Source organism: Rhea americana, unplaced genomic scaffold, assembly GCF_003343005.1.
Source record: "Rhea americana isolate MKP2758 unplaced genomic scaffold, rheAme1 scaffold_345, whole genome shotgun sequence".
Taxonomy (NCBI): Eukaryota; Metazoa; Chordata; class Aves; order Rheiformes; family Rheidae; genus Rhea; species Rhea americana.
This window is the reverse complement of record NW_028186474.1, coordinates 659888-672336: the sequence shown is the minus strand read 5'-3', so window position 1 is coordinate 672336 and position 12449 is coordinate 659888.

Here is a 12449-nt window from a genome sequence, read left to right as displayed (position 1 = left end):
CCTGGGCAAGCGGAGGAAGTGCAGGCTAGATGAGTGGACAGTGAGGTGGACTGAGAACTGGCTGACGGGCAGAGCTCGGAGGGTTGTGATCAAAGTCTAGGTGGAGGCCTGTAGCTTGCAGAGTGCCCCAGGGGTCAATAGTGAGTCCAGTCTTGTTCAACATCTTCATCCATGACGTGGATGTGGGGACAGAGTGCACGCTCAGCCAGTTTGCTGGCGATGCTGAAGTGGCTGATACACTCGTGGGCTTTCTTGCCATTCAGAGAGACCTCCAGTGCTTCTGCAGAAGTTGTTTCTGTTCCGGGTTGACCAGTCCCCAACCTGCAATAATTAAAAATCAGTGTGCACTGATGCTGCGGAGGCTGAATGACAGTCCAGTTTCCAGTGGCCAGGTAGGAAATGGTTGTTATATCAGTACTTGGGAAGCTTCTGCCGGGCTCCAGGAGCCATGGAGACCTCRTTCCCTGAGCAGTTGTCCTGACCGTATTGCAGTGAGGTGGGGTGAGCTGGGAAAGYGCCTCCATCTGCTGCATCCACWCTCAAGCTGCTGGTCCAGAAAAACACAGAGGAAAGCGATGAGTGTTGGTAAAGCACTCTGAGAGTGTAAGCTGGGAGCAGCATTCGAGTTCGTAAGAAGAATTCAGAAAACTGTTTGACCTTCGTAGTGCCAAACGTCTTTCTGCTTTCACTGAAGTCAGCTGCAGAGCTCCACTCCCCTCACTGGTGCAGGTCCAGGCCAGAGAGCGTGGTGCTTCTGCTGCTGCCTTGCCCATGGCAGTGCCAACAGCTCTCACCAACTGACCGCTGAGAACCTGGGTCCTGGYRGGTAGATGAAGGAAGAAAGAGGCTCTTAGTATATAGGAGAAATGATTAGCAAGCTTTATAAGGAGTCGTTCTAATAACCCAGCTGTGTGGTTTTGCCCTTGCACACCCAYGTGCTCGTGATGAGCCRGSGATGGAAACACACATGCCCGCAGCAAGCAGGSGGCCAGTGCAAACACGGAGCGGCCCTTGGAAGGAGACAGTCCCTGGCACGAGCCTCGGCAGGAGCTGGGTAGAAGCAGGAGCACTGCGGAGCCGAGCACAGGATGGCTGCCGAGAGCGGAAGGRCTGCGCCATGGGTTTCCATTACTGGTGGTTTGTGACACCCCAGTTCGCTCAGCGGCATTTACGCTCCTAGGGATTTTCTTGGTAACATGAAAAAAGGTGGATTTAGCTGTGGGAAACGTGCGAGAAGAGTGCCACGGTGTGGTGACGGGGAAAATTTCACTCCTCCTTTTCCCCGAAGGTTTGCGCAGCATCTCTTTGAAGCTAATGGAAAGATTCCTGGTTTCTCCCAGGGACTGGGGTTGTGCCTGGTAAAGGAGCAGGAGTGACGCTTCAGGCACGTCCGTTCTGCTGCCTTTTCCCACCATCCTCCTCCTCTCTCCCCRTAGTCTTTCAACAGAGGTAAAGCAAAATGTGTTCTGCTCCAGTCATGATGCCTTTCTTCAAGGGAAGGTGAGATAAAGGGGTAAGGGTGGGACACCTATAGACAATATACGGCGCCCTGCAATTCTCTCCAAACCATCTGCTGCAAATTATGGCTCTGGCATGGACAGCACAAGTTTGCTTTGTTCAGGGACTTGCAGCTGTGCTGTCTTACAGTCGTGCTAGTGCTGCACTCTATACAGACATCCCTCTATTACGGTATGCATTTTGCACCGTACAGTGCTAATACTGACATGAAAGCCTTCTTAATACCCTACTCCTGCAGCCTCATAACCAGATAACTTGGTCAGGTAACTAGTCTAATGACTAGGTCCCTGCTCTTAGTCCTTACTTTTCAACTTAAGTTTAGGTCTTGGTCCTTAAATATTAAATCTGTGGCCAGCAAAGTCTCTTTGGTTCTGCTTTGGTGAAGGGTATGTTTTCTTCTGATGCTTGATTGGAAGGAAGAACATAAGTATGCACTAGCCACCTTGCCGGGAGCCTAGCCGGTAGGCTGTACCTACACCCCCAGCATCTGGGATGTTGCTTGCTATACCTGTCAGTCTGCACTGAGCACCGCAGTCCCCTGCGGCAGGCTATCTGCTCTGCCCCTCTGTCCTGCCAAGGACCACTTGCCAGGGCTCCCTCTGCTGATTCTCTCTGTCCCCTTTGGTCTCAGATGGGAATTATCTAGCCTTTACTTTGCCTGTGATCTAATCCTCATTCATACTCAGCCGTCTACTGCTGGAGGGTTGATTCTTCATGTTACAGAGACCCTTCAAGGACATCTACAGGCCATCCTACATAATGTTTCCACGTGGCCTTAAAAAGTAAGGCGTGAGCTCTTCCTAATTCTAGCTGCACCTTTCTTTCCCGCAGTAAAGCTGCATCCTCTTCACCTCTCATTCTCACTGATCCCACCTTCCTCATCTGCACATTGCAGAACAGTAACTGTCTCCTGCTGCAAAGGCAGAAAAGTACTTGTGAATGGAGTCAGGAGACCTTCACTGTTCTCTCACCTCTGGTAATTAATTGCTGGCATATGGGGCCTGAAACACTGAGCTACCCCTTAGCTTCCTCCAATGCAAATCATGAACTTAGTCGTAGGACCAGCTGGATTCCAAAGATTCCAAACTAACAGTCAATTTAGGAGATTCTGCAGCCATGGAGAAAAAGTCAGTATTATTTCTAGTCCATATGAATCCATAATTCCAGCCTTTTGGAAAGTATAGCTCTGCACAGTCGTGCTTACAGTAGCCTAGTTAGAAACTGCATGTCATGGAAAAGAGAGCTGGGAGGCAGCCCAAGAAGTTGCTCTATACACATACACACTCCTAGGGGGAGCATTAGTTCTATCTGTGCCAGTCCCAACAGACGTGTGTGACCCACTCAACATCTCCATGGATCAGGGCTTCACAAACTCACTGGCTTATTCTGGTGCTTCACTGTTCTCACCATTAAATCATTAGATTTGTCTTAACGCTCGACCTAGCTTTCCCTTCTGCCGTTAAATCTGATAATTTCTTGTCCTTTCCACAGTGGCTATGGAGAAGGGGTTATTACTTTCTTTGCTGCAGCATCATTCTGTGTGTTTGAAAGCCACTATCAGGTCCCTTTTGTCCTGCTTTCTCTAAGTTAAACAGCATGGTTCCTTCAATCTTCCCTCACAAGCCAAGTGTTCTAGGGCTCTCATTTTTGGAGCCCTTCCAGGAAGGCCAAAATTTTCTCAAAGTGAGCTTCTGCAACACTACATCATCCAGAGAGCTGCAATTACTATTGAGTATAACATGAAAGAACTAAGAAATATAATAGGATGGGGCACATTTCCATTACAGTGTTAGACTAGAACATAGCGTATCTATTTCTCATCTTGTCAAAATCCCACCCCAGACTAACCTCCAGTAAAAATATTCAATCTGCAGTTGGCATCAGCCTATGTATATTGTGCTATACCATGGTAACCAGTCTAGTTTCTGGAAGAGTGAAGATAAGGAACAGGAAGGCAGGCAGAGACTGGTGTTGCATTGTGGTAAAATCTGGATGTTTCTTAAAGGAAACTAGCAACTATCTCGCAGACACAGGCTAGACCTCGTATGGGGCAGCTGTACCTGCGAGCACACAAATCTCTCTCTTGACATAAGTATCTCAGCTAAGCACTCAGGAGTCAAAAACTTGCTGATTTAGTTTTGTACATCTAAGAAGAGGGAATCTGAAAGACTCCTGTCCTTCAGACTTGGGCTGCAGTGCCATTTTTCTGATGATTTGAAAGCTCACTCTTGTTCTTTCTGAAGGAGAAGTTTCCTCAGGAGAGACAACTGTGAACATGCTTCAGTCCTTGGCCAGAAACCACATTTCTCTCTAGCAGCTACTCCGAGGTGCTCAGGAAACAGCAGCAGGGTGAACAACATCCCAGCACTTCTCTTCTGCCCCTGATGAGCAGGATCCAGGTCTCTGGATCTCTCCGGTCTCCATGTGCTGCTGTTGTTCTGGGCACTGACAGCAGGGAGCTGAAATTTTGTGTGTTTTGGAACTCCCCACTAGCACCGAGGCTGCCCCATGGAAAAAAATCGGGGGATTTGAGTGCAGGGGACAGGGAACAGGGACTAGATCCATCAGTCTGCCCGATGGAAGCCTTGAGAGGATCCACACATACTTATGAAGCTGCCTGGTTGTAGGGAATCTGTATGGGCGATAAAACTGTGTTTGGCTGGAAACTTCATACCTAGGCCTAATTTTGGTCTCAACTCCCCTGCCTCTAAAATAATACAACTACTACGTACCACAGACAGGCAATGGCTAGATCTGCTGGCTCATGATTGTAAACCAGTCAAATGGCATCATAAGGACCGGTTTTTTAAAGTCCATGAGGAAACAGGTAATTCTGTCTTCTGAGCGAGGGTTGCACATTGCAGTAAAGAACTGGCCAAAAGGGATTAAAAAAAGGTGCGGTGAATGAGGAATGATGTAGAAAAATCCATGTTTTCTGTTGCTTAGAGGGCTCGTGCAGCCCTTGGCTGCAAAACCACAGGAGGGGTGAAGAGGAATTGATTTTACCTGCACTTTAATGGGGAGCCAGGATGGCTACTAGAGCCGGGCCTGCTGCTTCGGAGCCCCGGTTTTTAAAAGGAATTCATAGTTGAAGAGAAGGAGGAGAGGGGCACAAAAATGATTTTTTAAAACAAACAACTTTATAATAGGAGACTTAAGCAGTGCAGTCTGATTTTTGTAGAAGGAGATTGTGAGTGGGCTTGATAATGGTGTACAGGTATCCCCGAGCGGGGAAGGTAGGGAACAGGTCGGCCAAGTGCTTATCTGAGAAACCAGCAAAAATTAGAAGAAATATCATATTTATAATGTTCTTTAGTGTTTATAAAAGAGGCTAATCAAACATCTCTGGTGTACAGTCCTGAGAATGAAGGCTGTTGGCTCCATAAAGCCTGCGGATTTCTTGATTTCATACAAAGCTTATCACTTTATGTGCTGACTTAGCCATTAGGGTTACACTACGTTCACGCAGAAACTTTACCTCTAATGATATTTACCTAATTAGGTATGTAATTCTTTTTTTCATAAATAAGGGAAAAAATGGTAGTCTGTGCATCTCCATGTGATACAATGATATGTGCACAGTAAGACTTTTGATGGATTAGCTAGATAGATTTAGGTATTTAGATTAATAGATACTAACATTCGGGTACTTGAATTCTTACACTGCTCTATATTTCTGGATTAAGCACTACTGAAGGGACAATCAAAGGCTTTTCTTAGCAATCATGTTAATTTTGTTTCATTAGTGCTTAGGAGCTCCAACTAAAATCTAAGCCACTTTACCAAAGAACTGTGCAATTACAGAGTCCAAAACTTATCTTTCCCCAAAGCAAATATTGTCTACATAGGGAAAACCTTACTTGTTTTACGTACTATCCCCACTTTACACATGAGCGCAAGGGTAAGGACATGCGGTCGCATAGGAAGCATGTGGCAGCACCCAGAACTGAACACCTCTCCGGAGTCTCCATGTACATCCTTAACCAGGAGATCACCATTCCCATATTAATAAGGTCGAGACTAATGTTTTCCAGATTGCATAAGTGACTGTGATGCCTTACCGACATTTGCAGAAATCACTTGGGAACACAAGTCATTGCAAGTGCTTTATGGACAGTTTGAGAAAAAAAATCTAGGCTTCGGTTTGTTCAAGCGTACTGTCGCTGTAAGCAATTTACTACTTGATGTAAAGGAGAGACTCAGACTTTGCCTCTAAAGCACTATGGTGGGTTTTGTCCAGGTTACAGATTGAGATATTTTAATTCTGATTTTGCTATTGATGAAATGCCAGCAAATTAATACATGCATTTTAAAGACACCAAGTCAGACGCACTAAAAGTCTGCATTCTGCTCTGCAAAATAATTTCGGGGACTTTTGCCAACCCTGGTTATTACTCATATAATTAATATAAAATACCAACCTTAGAGCTGTACAACACCTCTTTTCTAAACACCTTTAATCTTATCCGAAGTGGACTTCCCGTTTTCATTTGTGGCTTAAAGCAAATGCCCTGAGTGCATTTTGCGTTCAGATTAATAACGACTTTGTCATCACAAGCCTCCCTGGGGCTACCCCTTTTTGGCTTTTTCTGTTTGTTTTTTCTTTTCTTTTCTTTTCCTTTCATACAACAAAGTCAGCATGATTCTTTCTAGCATCCGTAGAGGGGGAAATCTGTGAAGTGATCTGTCCCCTTTACTCAGATCATTCATTTGACATTTGGAAACTGGTCTTATTTTTAGTAAGCAGCACAGGCTGCCTAGCTCAAATGGTTTAGTTGGGGATTTTTTTTTTCTTTTTTTTTTTTTTTTGCTGTTGCCCATTTAGTGTGAGATTCCAGATGGGTTGAAGTGCGCTGAGTTTCGCTTGCTGTCACTACTCAGGACTGCCATCAGAAGGAGATCACCGGCAGTGCTTACGCTGCTTTCCATATCACTAACCGGGAGCGCAATAAATAGCGTTCGGCTCGGTGTCGGGCTCCCGAAATGAATGTGTGCAGACGCTTCGGTTAGCTGCTGCCCGCCAGCGCAGGAGGACAGCGAGCCGCTGGGTAGCTCTGTCTTCTCCCCTCGCTTCGCCGCTGGGACGGGTCAAGTGGTGCTGCCCAGGGTCTCGGCAGGTAATTTGTTCCTTTCTTGCTGCGCTAGCAAGGCTGCATCTGAACCGCGTACGCAGGGCTCGTGCGGGAGCGCTGTGTTTATGAAGGAACGGGGATTTATGATTTGCCTCTTGGCAGCTGAGGGACGCTGCTTGGGAGTAAGGTAAGGCAAAAAGCTCGTTCACTCGTCTATCCCCGTGCCAGGTGCCAAAACGCCTTTCCTCTCGTGGAAACGCAGCGGGCCGTTTCCAGGTCTTGTGCGTGGGGACAACGTTCTGCAGCTCTCAGGAGCTGGACCGGATGTGATAGTAACTCTGCAGAGGGCTGAGGCTCCGTGCTATCTGAAGTAAGACATGGATGTGATTTTTATTTTATTTTTGTAACCCCAGGGTTCTCCTTATCCTGCTATTTCCCTACTGTTCCATTTTTCTTTGCTTTGTTTTCCTCACTGATTTGGCTCTGCATTGCTCAGGGAGCTTGGTTTTTGGTGAAAATGACTGCGCAGAGACTTTGGGAGAAAGGCGAGTTCTTAGTGAATGTTGGAGGTTGGGACAACTTCCCGAAGGRAGAACCTTCACAGGCCCTTGATGTCTAATGTTAGGATGTCTACAGTCCACACAGAGGCATAAACTGTCACTGATCTGGCTTGACGCTTTTGGGAAACATGCTGGAAGGGAGTCTAAGACGTCGGTCCATGATCTCAAGACCTGGTGTCTTCAATCTGGATTTAAGTTTGCTTGGACAGTGACAGTGAGCTGGGCCCTGTGTCCCCTTCTCCCTCTGGCTTGGTCTGGGCAAGGAACTCTGGGCAGTCCAGTGGTGGGTGTACTGCAGCTCTGGGGAGCCCTAGCTCACACTCGACCGGTGCAGTGGTGCTGCAGTCGTAGGCAGGGGACTTACAGCTTTGTGCCTGGTGGGTCCCATGAGCCCTCGGCTTCCTGGGGGAAGGGGTTGAGGGGATTTTTGCCGCTCAACAGGATGTGGTTAATCCTGGGCTGTGTTTCCTCATTTGTGAGTGCCTTTCCCTTATACTCCCAAACACAGAGAGCCTGCCGGTATGGTCTCTTAGTAAAACTCCTCTTTAGCCTCTTCTGCTGGAGGTTACTCTACAAATGCGAATGAATGAATCCTCAGGCCTTCCAGTCCAGTTTGAGGGCAAGTGTTAATGCCTCCAGTGTTGCTCCATAACCTTGGAGACAGAAAATGCGAAGCCCACAATGTTTTTGTGACTTGCCCAGGGCGAGAGTCAGGAAGACAAGCCAGATCTCCTGAGTTCTCGGTCTTGTTGGTCTCAGTATCCAGCAGTGCTCATCCATATCTTTTCTGGGCTGGTTGATTGCCTTCATGTTTTGTCTGCTCTGACGGTAAGAGGCCTGGTGCCCTGGCAGGGTTTTGAAGCTGATGGAGTAGAGATATGATTGAGGGTGGGTCCTTCACTGTGGAACTGACTGTGTGGCAACCTTCAGGGGAAGTCGTGGGCCTAATGAAATAAATAAGACCTCAGTGAAACTAGGATTTCACTCACGGTCTTACTAATTGCACAGGTGCTTTTACAGAGAGAGAAATAAATTGGTTGACACTGCATCAAGCTTAGGTTCTGCAGAAGTCAAGGAAGCTCTCTTGCAATGGATCGATATTGTGCAGAAGCTGTGGGCTCAGTATCTGGGAAATGAGAAACGAAGACTTTTAGTGTTCACATCGTTGCTTGAAACTCAGTAATCAAYAGCCCTTCTCTCATGTAGCTGTACGGTGTCTCTTATGGGAAGAAAGTTTGTGGCCCTGTCTGCTTCCTAGCAAATAAATCTTTATTCATGAGCTACTATCCCAGTTGCTCAAGCTTATCTACCTTGCTGGCTTTCTCCATAGCACCCCAATGGGCAAAGGATCGATTCTTTCCTGCCTTRTTCAGGTTCTTCCTTTCTGCCCTATCCCCAGCATATCCGAGTATCCAGGGTACAACACACTGTTTTGTGAGTGGGGAGCTGAAACACATGAAGGCGCTTTTGTTAGGGTCACCCTGAGAAATCCACGGTGAAATCAGAAACGCAACTCTGTTAACAGAGTTCCAGAAGTTCCCTTTCGGGCCTTGAGCTGGCCTGTGGCGCTGACGTGAAGCATGGAAGCCCACACAGTTCCTGTATTTGTTGTCCTTTCTATGTTTCAGTGGAAAACTTCAGTCTCCCAAGCTGGATATTTTATCCGTCAGTATATTTGGGAGGTGGTGGAATGGTTTGCTTTTGAAGCAATCTGTGTCTTTCCTCCTCTAGATCATTCTGTGCTAGTTACAGGCATTTGAGACTGGAAGTGATGTTCAGGTACCGTCCCGATCTGTTGTCGCTGGTTGAGCCAGTTTGGAAGGTTGTCCTATTAACATGACACAGGAACTGTTCTTTTTTCCCAGTGAACTCTTCTTCAGCCCCTGCTTCCCACATAAATGAGAGCTTAAGTTAATCAAGGTGCCCTCAGTGAAAGTACTTTTGACAGCAAGGGTCATTATCATATCCATCAGATTGGCAAAGGTGTCAGTGGCAACCAAAATGGTCAGGAGATACGTTCATATCGAAAGAGATTTGAAGACTGTGCCTTGTTCAGCCTGGCAAGATGGAGGAGCTGTGATTGATAGGTTAAAATATATCTGTTAGAGGGGGGAGGTTAAAAATGAAGGAGAGTGAAGTATCGCTGCTAACGGACTCTGTTGATGCAAGAACAAATGACAATAAATTGGCCGTGAAGAAAAACCAGCTGAGAGCAAAGGAGGCTTAGACCAGCCACTCAGCGCGGCCTGGGAAATCACCTACATAGGTATTTATGCTATTACGAGATATGATTAATGAGACTGTGACGTAGTTATCTGCAGTTGCCACAAGCTGCATTTGGTAGCCACCCAGGTTCCTCATTTCCACAGAAAAATCTACCAGGTASGGTTCATTTCCCAGAGTGCTACTAGCCTTGCTCTTTCCTAAGGGAAATATTGCGGTGCCTGACTGTCCTGCTTTTCTGGCAGAAAAGTCCACGGGSAACTGCGACAGGCTGTGGTGTTTCTTGATCTGCTGCCAGGTCTGCAAAGACACGAGCATTTGGTTTCTCGGAAGGTGAAAGTGATTTCTCAAAACGTGAGAGCAGACCGTTATTGCCACAGTTATTGGAACGAAAGGTTTCTCTCTGCCCTGCCTTCTCAGTCCCCTTCTTTAGATGTCTTGATGAAGATGTCGTCTATCCTCCTCCGCTTGCTGCAGGGCAGGGGCCAAATTCTTCCTTCTCTTTTTCACTAGAGGGCCCGAAGAGTGACTACCTTCATGTCAGCGAAGTTACCCTGGGTTTGCTGTGTCCCGCGTGGCGGCAGAGCGGTGGCTCTTGGCCGCTACGTGCGAGTTGTGCTTTGGGGATACTTATAGAGACAGCAGTAGAGTTAAGGCTCTAACGAAGGGTCTCTTATAATCCCGCTCCTATTACGCTCTGAAAAAGGCGTTGCGAGCTTTGTGTTTTGTACGGGGGCACTGCAGCTAGGCAATCATTTTCTGGCAGCATTTGCTGTGAAGCATGCACGCGGTTTGAGATGTCCTGCTGAAAGCCCCGAACATCGCCATGTCATATTGCATTTCTCCCAAGGGCATAGCCTAAAATTTAACCTGCCTAAAGAAGCAAAAGGGAAGGGGTTCTGCCGTTTAATTTATTTACCCAAACCAAGGCTCTCTCTGTAGTAAGCGGAAAGGAAAAAGTCCCTCAAGAACATTTTGAAGTGTCTTGTGTTAGACTGCAACTACTTTGCCCTCAGGAGGCGCTTCCTTCTCTCCTGAAAATTTGACAAGGTAGAAAAATTACCAGCTAGGTCCGATGCAAAGCTTCAGACTCAGAACGCCCCGTCCTATTTGCTACATGCCYGGGGAATGATTTGGGGGTATTGTTTTGGGGGATACTTCTGAAATACAGAGGTCTKCCAGAGACATGCGTTCACATATTTGCATCATTTCCAAGCTGTGTACACGGGTGACATGCGAAGCCCACAGAACAGTGGGAGGCAACATTGGTTTGCTTTTTTTGGTTGGTTTTAATAAATGGAATGCTAATGCTGGAAACTTTGAGGTAGAATTGCAGTGGGTGCTATTGCTTTGTATACACCTTGCACTAAGTCATGTAAAGCTTAAAAAAAAAAAAAACCCTACGTTTTTGATGCTTGCATAGCTTTGCTTGCATTTTTTTCTTTTTATACTGGGCTTCAAGAAGCATGCACCTTTTGCAGGGGTGTTGGGAAGGTGGAGGATGGACATGTACAAATGCACTGCTAGCTCCTGGCAGTTTCTATATGTTTGTCTGCAGTCCTGGCTGTAGAAAATTTGCCAATGATGTGACAACATTGTAGAGTTTGTCAGTCTAGCAAGATTTAGGAAGTGGTCATCATGAAAGAGCTGGCTTTCTCTGCTCATGGGGAGAAATCCCTGAATGCCATACGCTGCACTTGCTCTGCTTGAATACCAGCCTGCAAAATCTGGGTTTAAYGCAAGCTTCAGCTACGGTGAACTCATGAGAGAGGCTTTGTCAGTAAGAGCAATAGCTTCATTGTTTGTCATGGCCACATGCATTTTGCTAGAAGATGKGGTGAACGCTGGCAGTTTTCCTGCTGCATCTGCCAGGGACTGTTTCAGATTCTACATGTCCAATCTGAGGGGGTGAAGCATGTAGTGCAGTCTTTGCAAGATTAAAAAATAAAGTAAAAAGTGTAACCCTGCCCTTCTGCCAGCACAGCCTCATCCAGATGTAACCTCATGAATTGTCACTTGCATTGACACATCTCATCATCATCTCTTTCCTTATGCTTAGACAGAACCATGGAAAAATGGGAAAAAAATGCACACATTATTTTTTTTTTTTGAAGGATATGTTTGCATTTTCTGCATAACTCTTTCCCAMGTATTAGCATTAGGACTTGAATTCAAGTTGCTCAAGTCCAGGATCCGTGGACCTCAGTGACCCCCAGGGTGCTCTCTGCAGCCCCAAACACTAGGACCAGCACAAGCAGGAAACAGTCTCTGGACCAGAGAACAGAGTATTTCTTGTCATCTTCAATTCAGGCCCTCTCATCTTCGTAATGTGAATATCTGATCAACCTACAAAGATCTAGTAAGAGCTTCTAAAAGCACCTCTGTGCTCTGAAAGAGACTGAGGAAGTGTTTCATCCTTGTCTCTCAGGGAGTTGGTGGTAACTGTGCATGGCTCACCAATAGAAAGAATTTTTTTTTCCTAACTGTCTGCCCTCAAGATGCAACCTGAATTCGGAGAACTGAGCTAAGATCTTTCCATCACCCTCTGAATAGAGGCTTTGATGGAAAAGCCAAGTTGCAGCCGCAGCACCTGTGTGAGAGGGGCACCAGCAGTGTATGCACAAAGGGACATCCAGGGAGTCCAGCAGATAGTGTTGCTCGTGCATGACAAGGAATTGAACACAGCTCCTGCCCTCCCAGCAGTATTTTGGAAAAAAAAAAAAAAAATCAGTCACACTCTTCTGCGTGCTGCTGGCRTGCCCTTACTTGCAGTGCTGCCTTCCACCGTTGTCACCTCAGGTAGGGCCTGCCAGTGACTTACAGACCCAGCAGCACTGAAGGCCAATGGGACAAACACTTCCAAGTATCACACATCATTATAGAGCTGTTTAWGCATGTTGTAACCTCTCATTTAACATGTGAGAAAGGAGAAATAAAGCCGGTAGAGCAAAGAGCAGCAAAAACGGTTCTCAAGTGGGGGTAAAAGAGCTTCTATAGGCAAGGCAGAGGGGACTTGCTGCCTCTAGAGGAGAAGGAGAAGGGCAGGTGCTTTGCGCAGAAGTGCGATGTTCAGGTA